Here is a 15,594-nt window from a genome sequence, read left to right on the forward strand (position 1 = left end):
CTTAGGCGAGTCAGGTTCCAGCGAACTTTCCAGAGTCAGGGCTAGTCACTGATGACCTTCCAGAGTCAGGAATAGGTACCATGGACTTTCCAGAGACAAGGCTAGTCACCGGTGATCTTCGAGGACTGAGTCAAGTCACCGGTGATCTTCGTCCTCCGGTTGGGCTGACCACAAGGACGTGGTGGTCTTCCGCTCCGCCCTGGGGGACTCCGGCCTCGACCACGAGGACGTGGTGGTCTTCCGCTCCGCCCTGGGGGGGCTTCTGCCGTGACCACATGGTGGTGATGGTCCACTGCTCCGCCCGGGTGGGCATCACGTGATGTCCTTCATGGACCCATGTTTTTGTGTTTTTTGTTTTCTTTTGGTTTTTTTCTCTGTCTGTTTCCTTCTTTGGACCTGGCCCTCCGTCCCTCCCCCTGATCCTCCGCCGGTCCACCACCCTCCTGGACTCCTTGTTTTGTGTTACACTTCTCTTGTCTCTGTCTTTCCATTGTACCTGGTTCTCCTGTCTCTGTCCTTCCATTTTACCTGGTTGTCCTGTCTTTGTCTTCCCATTCCACCTGGTTGTTTGTCTCTGTTTCCCCATTCTACTTGGTTCTCTTGTCTATGTTGTCCCATTCTATCTGGTTCTCCTGTCTTTGTATACTATGTTTTCTGACCCTCCGTCCCTCCCCCTAGTCCGCCGCCAAACTTTATCTGTTGGGTTTTTCCTGGGTTTCAGGTGGAGCATCTGGCAGCTGCTCCGTAGGGGATGGCGTAATGTCACGCTGTCAGTCTCTGTTTTCCTGGGTGTTCCCTAGTGAGCTCACTTCTCCTTAGGCACTTCACCATAGGCACTTTAATTCCTCTAGTCTGGTCCTGTCTTCACAGTAATTGCACTCCAATTAATCGCACAGGTGCAGCCAATCCTTTTTTGTCGTTGGCCTCCTTATAAATAGCTGTCCTTCTCTGTTGTTTGTATGGAGTCCTTACCCTTGTGTGATATGTTCTCGTCTCCCGAGACTTACCCCTGCCTTCTCGTTCCTCCGAGTTTCCCATTCCGTTTCCTCTTTTGTTTTGTTTGTCTCCCTGGACTGTTTATTTTGTATTACCCTTTTTGTTATTAAAATCATACTTGCAATTGGATCTACCCTCTCCTTGTGTTTCCTATACACGATCGTCACAAAAACACTGCAGTGTTTTTGAAAAACAAATTTGAAGTACCAAAAATAATAAGATACATTGAGGAATTCACTTGTGTGTCAGGTCTTAAAATGAATTTAGATATTTCTGTATTATTTCCCCTTAAAGATTCTCCTCTTCAGAAATAGAAAATATTCCAGTTAAACATAAATTAACATATTTAGGTGTAATAATTTGTAAAAATGAAAAACAAAGGAGTCAGTTAAACTTTGAACCAATTATTGAAAAAACTAAAAAAGAAATTTAATTTGTGGTTATTGAGGGACATCTCAATATTTAGGAGGGTTTTATTGTCAAAGGCGGAAGGTATATCTAGATCTGTTTATACGTCATTATCATTAGATGTGCCTCCCAAGATTATTAAAGATCTAGATCAGATTCTTTATAATTTTATTTGGAGGAAAAAAAAAACATTATTTAAAAAAGGTAATTTGTAATCCTGAAGAGCAAGGGGGACTTAGATTATAATACTCTCAATGACACTTTTAAAATTAAATGGTTGATAGAGTTTATGAAGAATAGAGAAAGTCCTTGGAATGCATTCCACAATTATATATTTAATACTCTTGGAGGCATAGACTTTTTGTTGAAATGTAATTTTTCTGTTGACAAAATTCCTGTTAAATTGGTCGGTTTTCACAGACAAGCCGTTACCATGGAAATTGGTCTACGAGCACAATTTTTCACCCCACAGCTATTTCATATGCAACAACAAGGGCATATTATTTAAAAACAAATCTTTATTCTATCATACTTGGTTGAAGGAAGGTATTCTTTTAGTAGGAAAGTTAGTTAATTCCCATGGATACATGTTATCGTATACTGAATTTCTTCAGAAATTCCAATTACCAGTTAAACCAAGAGAATTTGGGATTGTTTTTGATGCAATTCCAAAGAGTGTGATTTTACTTTTAAAAACCTGTAACTTAGAAGAAATCAGTTTGGTTAATCGTTTTGGTAACATTTTCATTGAAAATACTGATGTTTTAAAACAACAGTGTAGCAATAAGAAATGCTCTTTGTTCTGTGTCCTTACCTGCAGCAAGATTTTCTTGGTAATCTTTATTTGGTAATATCTTGTGGGTTAAAGCGTGGAAACTGCCAAATAAGTTTTGTATCAATAACAAAATAAATGAAGTGTCTTATAAAATACTCCATAGAATGTATCCTGCTAAACATGTTTTGGAAATATTTAAGCTTAATATTTCACATACTTGTGAATTTTGTGGTCAAGAAAAATAAACTATCTTACACCTTTTTTTCATTGTATTTACTTAAGATTAGTTTGGAAAGATTGGGAATTATATTAACAGAAAAATTGAAGGTATGATAGAAATTTGTATATTTGATGTCATTTTTTAGACAGAAAAATTTGAATAGTAAAGAACAATATATCTTACAATTGTATTTTTTTTTTTTTTTTTTTGAAAATAAGAAAAAGTGGGCTCAATGTAAAACAAATTGTGTACATTTTATAAATGACTTCAAATTATATATAAATCTCTTGGAACAAACAGAAAACAAAAAAGCACTGAAAACATGTAATGCTCTGAAATCATTAAAATGTATGTAACTTTTTTCCTCTCTTTCTCTCTCGCTCTTTTTTCTATGGCAGCTAATGGTAATTTGATTATGTGAATTTGTAATATCTCATGTTCTTGCGGCATTGAATTAATAAAGCATAAAACATTTTCTAGAAAAAGATTAAAAATTAATTAGCAGCCAGGCTGGATGCTATATAACAGTCTTCACTGTTTGCATAAGAGAGATTCCCTGGTCTACAGTTTTGTTGCGGTTTGGATGTGTGGCTCCTTCATGTAATCAAGGTATTTGTAGATATCTATACGATGTAGCAGGCTAAGCATTTAGTATTGTTCTTTTAACACTGGGTCATTGGAAAATAGGTGTTGGACCGATTGCCAGACACTTCTGGGTAGTCGTTCGGTGTACTACTGAAGGTATTTCATTTTACTGCATTATTACATGGGTGTCATTCTTGGACATGCTTTGTAGTTTAAGCATATTTGCACACAGGTCTTGGGCAAGGCACCTGCATCTAAAAGGTAAACGTTTGTTATGGGTAGAACCAGTGTGTTAGCCAGTATACTAGCTTTGAAAACATGCAAAATGAGTTTGTGTTGTCCTGACAATGCATGGCTGTGTTAATTGTTAACCCTTGATAGAAATGTATTAAATCTGTTGTGTGTAACTTATGTAGGATTGTGAAGATTGGCACAAGGGCTCCTTTTCCACTGGCCATCTCGTATGTTACATGGAGGCAGATTGATCCTGCTGCTTTGCCTTGCCTAAATTAAGTGTATTGATAGCTGTACCTTTTATATTTTCTTTTCTTTCTTTTTTAGTTTTGTTGTGGCTATTGTCTAGTGCTCCTGTCGGACCATTGTGGTAGTGGCTGTTCCATACATAGTCTTAAGATTCTGTCTATTCTTTTGGTTGCAACTATTGTACCTCTACTATGACCGTGTGGCTCTTTTAATTGTACCATTTACTAATAAAGTGTCTTATTTAATTTTTTTACTGAAAGCACGTCTCTGTTTAGTTCATCTTTTGGTGTATTTCTATGAACCTGCTTTCCTTAAATTAGGTATTCAGCAGTTAATAAACAAAGTATATCTTGATGTGAGAGGCACCAGGTGCGTAGCCAAGAACTGTTAAGCCTAGATCTGGTTAAAGTTCTCCAAGGTCACACTTCCTCATACTGTACATTAAGAAATAAGAGTAATAGTTTTTTTTTTTTCTTCCTCATTTTGGCATATGTAGTGCCAATTACAGAAACGTTACTTTATGCAGAGACTGTATACTCTATACTCAATTTTCACCACAGAATAAAAAAATCTATGGTAAACAAAACAAAGCAAAAATCAAACAACAACAATAAAAAAATTGTAAGATGTGAACTAAGAATAAGTCAGAATTCTATGTTAATATCTTGTAGTTCTGTTTATTTAAAAAATGCCAGAAACAAAGTCCGAACTGTGATGTATAAATCTAGAATTGCAAGAACAAAAGTCTGTATTGTGAGATAATGAGGCAATTACTTATTTAATTAATTAACTATTTAATATGTAGCCCCACACATGGAAAAAGTAGCAGGCTAAATTGTGTGCACGATTTACTATTTCGTTCCCTCGATTTATAAATTGTGCACACAGCTGGCTAATTCTTTCCCTCAATTTGCTATATCGTGCACACAAATGTATAAATCGAGAGAACAAAATAGTAAATTGTGCGCTCGATTTAGCAAATGGAGTGAACGAAACCTATGAGCTTTTAACAGTTAACTAAATAACATAAATGTTTAATGTAATTTATTTGAGAGTTTTACAAAAAAGAAAGAAAGAAAGAAAGAAAGAAAGAAAGAAAGAAAGAAAGAAAAAGACAAAACAGGAATAGACTCAATACAATGAGAGGTCATAGTGACTACATCTGTCAGGTTTATATTATATTTACTGATAATGTTCCCCTTATCTAGTGACATTTAATAGCTTTTGTTTGTCCAAAATCACTATATTCCACAACAATCATTGCTTTGGTATCCACCAGTATCCCATCTCATAGGAGATGAAGATTTACAACTGGTCATTGGTAAACATTACTCCTGTCAATTATAGTGCTGATTGCCTATAATGATGAAATACTTCTAACTTAAACCCTAACCTTATAGCATTTCTGTTTCTATCATTTCTGTAACGATCACATTATTATATTTATGAACATTGCACATAATCCATCAAGTTTGAACTTGAACCTGTTAATTGACTGCGATGGTTCACCTGAACAGTGTGACCACAAGATCACCTTTTAGGAAAACCTATTATTCATTGTGAGTACAATATGATGACTGGTCGACAGATGGAAGCATTGAGCCAAGCATTATTGTTAACATAGACACATCTTAATCTGTCTATTACTTTAACTTAAAGCACACAGCTGTTTTCCCGAATAAGTATAATTAATATATTTTAAAAGAAGCATGCTTTACGGTGAATTGTGAATATAGACTAAAGAGAATTAGAAATAGTGGAGTGATAAACTAATAGCACAGCCTCGCCGCTTTACTTTTTTTTAATATATAAAACTTACAACATAATACAAATATTCAGCATGCATGTTCCATTAAAAAGTTACTTTACTAAGGAAACTGCGCTGTTCTAGAAGCCCCGGACGTGTAAAGTAAAAGTGGCCTCTATGGGCGTGCAAAGGAAGAGAGAGAGAGGAGAGAGTGACTCCAGTTTTAACTTGATGGAAGTTTAGTCATCAATGCATAAACACAGATATACTAGGATTTTGTGGCAAAGAGCTGAACTCGTTTGATGGAACTTCTTCGTGGATGGAGCGGTTTCGAACCGCCATTCACTGTAACTTTTTGAACGCTCTCCGACTGCCATGAAACTCTTAAGTGAGGAGTCATTAAACCAACACATACAGTCGCCCCCCGTGTTCAGTCCTTCGCCTACCGTTTACAAAGCCCCGGGATGGGGGCTGATTGACAAGCGTCTCAGCCAATGAAATGCCTAAGCTCGCGATCCAGACCATTCTATTGGTTAAAGGAGCTGTCAGTTAAAACGCAGCGCCATTGAATTTCATTATGCTGCCGCTGCGCCATCATCAGCCAGCCGCTCGGAGCAGTGAATAATATCCTGCTGAAAACGCTATTTACTAGCCGTTCCCTGATCGCCGGTAATTCTTTGCACCATCACGGATATCTTTGTGATTGGTTTGTGTACCATGGAAAACATAAAGGCAGGCCTATAGGCTGTTATCTGGGTAAGTGCATTATTTGTGTTGATTATTGTAGTTTAAAAGAAATGGAAGCGTGCTTAAAATCCATTGCATTGCAATACACGCCCTCATTCTTTACATATAAACATATAGTAATAACTAGTCTGTGTGATGGGATTTGCGCAAAACTGGGATTCTGCAGTTGTGATTTTTGTTACATGCAGTGATTGTAACACTGCAGAAACAATGTTGTCTTTACTGTTACTGATATTTGTAGATGCAGTCGGTATTTAATTACGCTCCTGACCTCAGGTATGCTGCTGTGTCGGCATAAACCTGAAGTCCGCATCCTTCACTTCAGCTCAAACCATATCCTGCAGCCCAACATTTCTTTATTAACGGATACTGCTTAAACTGCGTCAACTGGGTCATATTTACGAGTTATGTTTTTAAAAATTAAATCTCTCTCTCTCTCTCTCTCTCTCTCTCTCTCTGTGTGTGTGTGTATGTGTGCAAGCAATATCATATCAGTAACAGTCGCTTGTACTGAATATTAGCATGACAGTAGTGTGAATATTAGGAGCACAGTACAATAGTACAATGTGATACTGATTTTAAACAGCTGATAAATAAGATGTAACTTGACTAACTTTTAGACACAGTTACTTTGTCTATTATCACAACTCCAACAAAAATAGTTCCAAACAAAAGGCAGAAAAGGATCAGATGCTGCATGTTTTCAAGCAGTGGTCTTGGTGTACTTTCTCTCCTGAGTGAATACGTGTTTAATTGCGAACTAATTAAACTTCATTAAACGGTTCTTGAACTTATACATCAAAAGAGTATAAAATACGCTTGTCAACCACCTACTGGCCCAATTTTTAAAAAGGCTCGCTGAACAATTCTCATCTATTGGTCAGCCTGTCTGGAACACCACAAACAAATAATTTTGTATGCATTGGTGTAGTACATTTTGTCCAGTTAAATTATCTGTAAATTGTCCCTGCTTGAATTCTAATTAATCTTTATGGCAGTTGTTTATTTGGTGCATGATCCTCTGAAAATACAGTATGCAGTTTCAACGGGCACTTTGGATAGAGATTTTTTTAACTAATCAACTGAGCTTCTTATGACATTTGACTAAACACTCTGGCACCATATAATCCTTCCCAGTTTCAAAAGCGAATATGTCATAACTATTTCATTGGGTGCTGAAAGCAGATGGTTCAACTGTGATACTGAGGCTCAAGACTGTGGCTGTGTCTTAAAAGTGAGCCTATCTAGACAGCAGTTTTGAGCATCATGTGCTCATCTGACTCAGAATGTATTCAGTGCCCAAAATCTAGATATACAAATAAACGGATTAGGGATCAATAACATGTCCTGGTTCATGTTTATTAAATGCACTGACCCAGTTTTAGAAGTCTTTTTCTTTGATCTGTGACATACTTGCCTTTAATGGTTCTACAACTGATGTACAGAAGCATTGCTTTCAATTTTTAATTTAGCCTTTGGAGAGAAATAGCTATCGGAGTAAACTTAGTAAGAACTTTCTAACATTTTCAATTTGTTAACATGTACTGATTTATTTACTGCTATTTGTGCACTTTACTTCAAGTCAAAGCATTCATTAGTTGTGCACACATTCAAATCTAAAATGGGTGTTAATTTCTTTATTATAATGCAACATTGATTCAGATCTCTTTGAATGTTCTATAGCTCTTTCACAAAACATAAATAGCCTACCTAGACAGCATTTTTTGGTGCATGATCCCAGAGCCATTGTTCACTGACAAGCTGTGCAAAACAACAATCATATGTTGTGCATGTTTTGCGCAGCTTGTCAGTGAACAACGGTCCTGTGTAGTAAAAGCTGCTCCATGTGAAAAAGTGCAGGTGATGGAGATTTACAGCTGAATACAGAATCGGCTTTACTGACAAGATGCGCATTAAATATCGCATGCGATTTATCGTGCAGCCCTACTGTCTAGGTAAGCAGCCCATCTGTGTGTCTGCCAGGCAGTGTGTAGTCTTGATTCTTTCTTTGTTTTATTCATTATTTCATTATTATCGGATGCACTCATGAACCTTCACACAGCAACACACAATAATCCTCCTACAGTACATGTCATACACACTAACTGTTCCATCTGGAAAAATCAAGTAGACTTTGTGGGATGTGTGGCATCTCTTTCGGGGTTGGTGGAAATCACAAACATACTGTCTTTCTCTGACTTTTTCTCTTCACTTTAAAAGAAGGTAGTATGTAAAAAAAAAAAAAAATAGTTTACTCATAAAAATTGTACACTCATTTCTCTGCCATTCACCTTGCCCCCACAGGCTGTAAATATGATCTGCAAATAGAAAAGAGATCGTTTCCATCAACATCCTTACAGTCATTTTCGAAACTGCTTGCCCTATGTAGGGTAGCTGGGATGCTGGATCCTATCCCACTCTCACAGGCGTTAAGCAGGGAAACAAATCCCTGGACGGATGGCCAGTGTGTTCCATTAAGTTCTAAACGCAAATACAATTATTTGGGATCGAAACTCCTTAATAACACCATAAAAATAGACCAAATTACCCATGCACTATATTCCGTGCATATGGTTTGTTTGAGAAGAACAAACAACAACAACAACAAAAAAAAAAATATTCATTGAAAAAATTTATATCCACTGCATTTTATTTTCTTATCCGAGACAATCATGAGAAAATTAGAGTGTGTGAACAAAACATTCTTTTTAGTTAGATAATTGGAAGGAATTTGCTCACAAAATACGTGAACCATGTGTCTGATTTATCTGTTTCTTGAGTTCAACTCCTTTCTCAGTGATTCAGTCACAGCATGTCTGGATTTAACAAAATCATGTTTCTGGAGTTATCTGTAATAACTAAATAAAGGACATTCATTCATGACTAATCATTTGTCACTTCAGTTATGTTGATTTAAAAAATGTATTTCAACTCCCAGCTCTTTGCTCTCCATAAGTTCATGTCATTTTATTGGTAATCTCATGCACCATTTTGTTGATGCCATCATGATTTCAGGGCTTAAAGTTCTCCGGTACTGTGCCAGATATCTGGCGTGTGGCATTTGGCTGCAGGAAAAAAATAGTTCTTCTGAAAAAAAAAAAAAAAAATCTTGTTGATTTAATATCACTATCGAGTCAATGAGCTCACCTACAATGGTAGGAGAGGAGCACAGCTTTTACTCTTAACCAAACCAAACTAACTAGCCAAGTTACTAGCCAATCTGTATGATTTGCTCTTATAAACCCGAGACGTGCATATAGTATCCAATTGTGTAGGAAGCCCTGGTCAATGGAAAAGCGCGATAAAAGCTGTGAGGCGCAATGGTCAAAGATGTCCATCTAGTGCATATTTGCATAGAAAAGCTAATTAAAAAGCAGTGGAACTTTGTAAACCACTCAGAGTAATCATGTCATCTCCATAAAACATTATGTTTGCCAGAACAAATTTACCAGGATTTTTGAAAAGGTCCTGTTCACATATGATCTCTTAATGGTAATTTACCAGTGAAGACTGTATGTGTGAAAGGGGCTAAACTCTTCCTCTGTATATGCTGTGAATTTGAATGGCTTAATGTTCCTCAAAAAACAGTGTGCATTATCGCACTAGATTTGTAACGTAAATAATTTATAAACCTTTGCCAACACAGGAGAATACACTATGCCATGTATTGTACATCACGATTTCAAAATAAAAGTTTCTGCATGTGGCCAAATATCAAAATTTAATGGATGTAAACATTGTTTAATCATGCTGTAAAGTGAAACGTCACCAAGCCGTTGGCGCCCTTTACCGGTATTTGTTATAATACATAATATACTTAAGTTGGTTATGTTCACATAGTATTTTAACAGTGTTGTTATTTATTGGTTTTAATATTTTATTGAGCCAGTTATTATTGCCTCATTGTTAGTTTATATCTTAATAGTCATACTAAAGCCTGGTTTTTCCACTTGGGTCTGTTTGTTACTAAAAATATCAGATTACTCAAAATAATTCAATTAAATAATAATTCAATAATTCAAAATGATTCAGTTGTCAAAATAATTAGAAGATTACTTGATTACCAAAATATTAATTAGTTACAGTCCTAGATTAATTAAAATATTTCTAAATACAACTGCATTGTTTTACTATTTGTAAATAAAAAGTATATTGTCAGTGAAAATTTCTTACTTGTTGATTACGGTTATCACAATTTACATTGAATGACGTTTATACTATTGTTTGATGCAACTAAACAAACTGAAAACACTAACTGAACAACTTTTGGTGCTTTTCTATAGTATTAAGCCTCAAATGTCAACTCTACATCGGATTTGTTGCTTCTTTAAATTATATATATAAAATAATAAAATATATGGGGAAAACTCTTAAGATAACATGCAGAAGGAACGCATCTCATGCGTGCAGAATAACATAAGTAGGACTTTGAATGATTAATTGCCGCTTTGAACGATTACGTAAATGCCACAATTACATAATCATTCAAAGTGGCTTCCATAATTGTAGTTGTGATTAGAAATTTGATTCATTGTGCAGCCTTAGAACCAAGTATCTGTATTTTGACTCATCTCGTGAGCAAAGTATATTGTCATAACCCTAGTGTCGATAAGTGGTGATTTAGCTCATCATTTTTTCAAGTGTATGAGCTTTCATTCTTCAGGTCAACCATATATTCGTGTGGAAAAAAAATCAGTTTCAATAAAGAAAGTAATCATTTTGCCATAGTATCCTTTCAAATGTTAAGATTGCCACAGTCTTTGCTTTGCATGCAAAACCACTTCCAGGAAATTCAGTCACATTCTCCATAACCACAAAAGCCATTTGCTTCTCACATGTTCCATTTTGTTTAAATATTTGACTTTTATTTTCTGGTATTAATCACTTAACCCAATGCTTCTTGACTCAACCTGCTGAACCCTGGAAAGGTAACCGTGAAAACACAGACGAACGTTTGGAATATTGCTGTTCTGACTGGGATGCACCTTTTAAGCTGGAGGGTTTGTAGAGGTGAAAATATCTTGTTTATTTTTAGATAGTATCATGTCTTCCTGTTTTGTTCAGATTTGTTCTGAGAGCAAACATATGGGGCTCATCTTATAGAGACGTGCTTATGCCATCAGACGTCGCCTTAACTGCCCTACCTGCATTTCAGATGTGTTCTAGAATATGTAACTTACACTATGTAAGGTAATTGTCAGATACTTTGCCTTAATACTGCAGGTAAAATCTCACATGTTGAGGAACAGAGCAGAAAAAATGGCAACATTTTGTGTTTTTGCTGTGTTGGCATATAAACCTAAAACTAATTCTTCTAATTAATAGGTTCAAAATTCAGATTATTGCTGTCAAAAATGAACAAGACCTCAAAACTACATCAGCATTTTTGTTCTTTTGTTTAGCTTTTACATGTTTAATTAAATTGAGGGATCCCTCTTTTATTTTCCAAGTTACTAGACCACTATTCACAGATGCAAACTCAAAAACGATAATTTAATTCTCTTAAAGTAAAATATATAGGATGAAATATGTATACATATTGAAGTTTAGCTCACTTATTTTGCTTAAGAGCACAATCTATTTAAGTCCACATATGATACTAAAAAGAAACTGAAATTGCTTCTAACCACAGTTGGAGAGCTGAAGTTCCAACCACACAACTTTGCGGTTTTGTGTGTGTAAGTTCCTTAGAACTATGATTTCAGGAAACAAGGGATTGTTAAACTATGTTGGTAACGATGGAACTTGCAACTATAGCTGGCTAATGAATATTTTGGGGAACACACACCCCTGAATAGCTAAATAATGACTTCATTAGGCAGACAAACAAATTCATCCCTAATTCATGCTATTTGTTGGGCCAGTGTTGCAGTTAACACATTTTAGGAGAATCATCCTGTGAATTGCTTGTTTTAGCTGTACTTGCATATTAAGCTGTGATAGAAGGTATTTTAACATCAAAAGATTGTACACTTTACCTGCAATAAGGAGAGTCTACCAATTCTAAACAGACCTGCAAACCTGTTCACCAGTGGTTAAAGTAATATCTTTCATAGTGCTCAAGAAGTGTTGGGAGTAATGCATAATACCGTATTTTCATAGTTTGGCTGGTGCTGCGACTTATTTATCAAAATTAATTTGACATGAACCAAGAGAAATGAACCAAGAGAAACAATCTATATATATATTTTAAGGGGTCATCAGATGCAAAATTCACTTTTGTTGTTGTTTGAACATAAATGTGTGTTGGAAGTGTGTGTACACATCCACCCTATAAGGATAAAAATCCAACCAGTTTTTTTTTTTTTTTGTGTTTTTTTATCACTATTTTAAAATCCCTTCTGAAATCAGGCTTATCTGAAATTCCTGTCAGAATGACGTAGTTTTGCACAGGCCCCTCCCACGATAGTTGATTCACTGGCTGTCATTCCTTACACCTGCCTGAGTGAGCTGTCCGCCATTGTGTCAACTCCGGTGTGGGGTTGTCGCCTAACGCCTGTTTCACACGTAATCCATCTGCAGTGCGTATGCAGTCCGTGTGCGTTACGTATGTGGTGCTGAAGCAGCAAGGACTCATTGTGCTTTCACACAGGACACGTTTGCAGTCCGCTACTGATCTGTGGCTGTTTAAGCCACAAAACACAACATTTGTCCATTATTTTGATATCAAATCATTTAAAAACAAAACAAAGTTTGGGGGTTCGATTTCCAGGAAACCCATGATAGGTAAAAATTGATAGCCTGAATGCACTGTAAAGTCACTTTGGATTAGGGATGTCAACGATTAATCGATGATCGATTAATTGTCGATAAGAGATGCAATCGATTAAAGCTATCGATGGTCGGTTAACCGATTCAATGTTGGGCTGCGTGCGGCTCATGCGCACTCAACACGTGCGAGCGGCTGTGAGTGACGGTGATGATATATAAAAGCATCATCATTCATTCACAATGTACAAATTAAGCTTTTAATGTGATTTAAACTTTAAAGTACATTAAAATAGAAACAACATAAAAGTTCTTCAACATTAAATGCAATAGAAATGTAGTTACTAATCATTTCATCAGATAACTGTTTTATATCGTGCGCTTTGCAGGGCTGCGGGACACAGTGACAGGACAGGTAGTCTATTCATTCCTACAACTTGTTAATTCATTCCTACGAATTATTAATGTGGCAATTGTCCATGTTTCATTAATTTTGTTCCCTAAATAACCCATGATTTAAGTGAAATAAGGGAACAAATTAATAAATCGAACGAATTCTTAATTCATGAAATCTTTAATTTCCCTTCCCATGTTTACCACAGTAAGAGATGCGAAAACAGTTATTAAAAGCGAAAGATAATAAAATAAACCTGGGAAATTAGAGGGTTAGACTATGAAGATTTAGGAAAAGAAACAATGCCTAAATATACTGAATTTGTGGAAATTCGTGATCAACCGGCAAACCAGAACAAAGCCGCGTAAATGAAGACTATGGGTTCCAAAAGCATGGTCGCGATCTAACATTTTCCAGTTAACCTATTATTCGTCTAATAAACAAAGCTTTTATACCACACTTGTCATAATCAGATCTTATCATTTCTAAATAAATAATTGCTGGATTCAAAACAGCGATTAATAGGCGCTGTGACCGACACATTCCTGGAGCATTCAGTTTAAATAGACCGTAGTATACCGGTCCACTCTGCTGTTATGCCAAAGACGTTTTTGCTCATATGAAGAGGATCATCTTTTCCGTCTATATGCGAATGCGTGTTAACTACAAGCCTAGTTTACATTATAAACAATAGTTTAACATTCAAATACATTGCGAATATGGAAACATTTCGATTTGTGCCGAATGAGACATGAGCAATAACCTCCAAATAAATCTAGCCAAAGCCGCGCTCGCTCATCCTCGTCTGCACGCATGCACTGTCACGATCTAATGCGCTGTATGCCGGATTTTTAAAAATCTGACATTTTCTAGGACAGAATCCAGCAGGATCAAATTAATGTGAGCAACTGTGTTTTGGTGCAGCAGCGCCGATGTAGTTCACTTAATGTGCAGCGCAGTCACACGCGCTCCACATTTCGGATAATTTTATACAATAATGTCAGTTGAAAACATTGCAATTGTGCTTTAAAATACAACAACGAGCACCACAAAACCATTTAAAGATGCGCGTTCAGCGTTCTTCGTGCGGGATTGGAAACTGTCAACAAAGTAAAATGACCTCAAAAGTATGGCGCGCTCTCTTCATTTTATCAAATGATCATAATCGCATCTATTTATTTTATAATCCTGCTACTAGCATTTTATTCAGACTAAAACCTCTTTAATTCAAGTGAGAAAGCGTTTTGTGTGTGTATGTGGCTTTTGCACATCCTGTCATACCGCTGACTGCGTGCCTGCAATAGACGCATTTTGCAGTATTATGGTTAACGATTAATCGATTAATTGATCGTTAATTTAAACGACGATCGATCATGGAAATAATCGAAATTTGACATCCCTACTTTGGATAAAAGCGTCTGCTAAATGCATAAATGTATTTATTTAGTACAGTAACAATCTTTCATAGACCTATTTAAATTCAAATATAAACAACGTATTACTCATGCATTTGACTGCTAGGTTTTTATAATAAGTTGCTGGAACAAGCTGCAACACATTTAAACACAACATTAGCATCCTTTTCTTGTTAGGATATCACAAACATTTAAAGTTAAAACTCCCTACTGACAGAAACCGTCGAGTCTCGTGCCTGTTGCATTTAAATCTTTATTACACGCAATCCAACGGGTCTTAAATTATTTTTGTTTTTCTGCCTCTATAAAAGTGCATATATAATATTGCCTTGTTTCTCTAAAGTTGCTCTTTTTCTTGTTTTAAATCTAGCCAAAACCCATGTGTTGCGTGTGAAACACAGTACGCTTTAATTAGTATACATTTATTGTGAAATGACTGCATTTCCATGTCAATCCATGTTAATTTTTACCGCAAACAATGCGCTGTCACTTTAATTCAGCACATGCAGCTCAGCAAAAATAGACTCGGTATATAAATGTTCGCTGCACTGCTGTAGACGCACCGCTCCTGTAACGCACATACGGACTGCAACCACATGCAGTGTTAACGCTGGAATCCGTTAACATGGGTCGGGTGCGTAAAAAAATATGCAATGCATACGTACTGCAGATAGAGTATGTGTGAAACAGGCATAAGCTATTGAGATGTTTTGTTGTTGGTATAATAATAAACATAGCAGTCATCATTTACTCCCGACATCTGAGCCACTGACATTATAGTAACAGTTTAATTATTGATCGTGTGTTTGTAAGGAACAGACTGCAATTTTGGTTGTTAGTCAATAGGTTCAGAAGTTCTAAAATCTCAGATGCTACTCTCAATGCATTTAAATTTCATTCATCCAAATAGTGCCAGATTTGACTTTATCCACCAGGATTTGATTGGATTAATTTTCTTGCAAACCCTTCAGAGAGTATAAAAAGCAAAGACGGGTAAATACAATGTTGGTACTTTTTGTTTTAGGATGTGGAAGTGGATCTTTTAGGTATCCATCTTCTGATCCAGCTGTTCTTTCTGTGTGTGTGGTTGACCAATGGAAAGTCTGAAGTGGGTCA

General features: G+C 36.3%; 1 protein-coding gene across 5 annotated transcripts in view; it reads left to right on the top strand.

The window, feature by feature from the left end:
• The first annotated feature begins 5,784 nt into the window (after positions 1-5,784).
• Positions 5,785-15,594, top strand: part of LOC127938329 (tyrosine-protein kinase fynb) — a 74,435-nt gene continuing 64,625 nt past the window's right edge. For 4 of the 5 annotated variants that reach the window (XM_052534866.1, XM_052534868.1, XM_052534869.1 and 1 more), the window contains exon 1: positions 5,786-5,970. The gene's annotated coding sequence lies outside the window, so the exon portion shown is untranslated. Of the gene's footprint in view, positions 5,971-15,594 lie in introns of all 5 variants that reach the window. The other variant, XM_052534867.1, reaches the window with a different exon arrangement.

This window comes from Carassius gibelio, chromosome A20 (genome assembly GCF_023724105.1).
Source record: "Carassius gibelio isolate Cgi1373 ecotype wild population from Czech Republic chromosome A20, carGib1.2-hapl.c, whole genome shotgun sequence".
NCBI lineage: Eukaryota > Metazoa > Chordata > Actinopteri > Cypriniformes > Cyprinidae > Carassius > Carassius gibelio.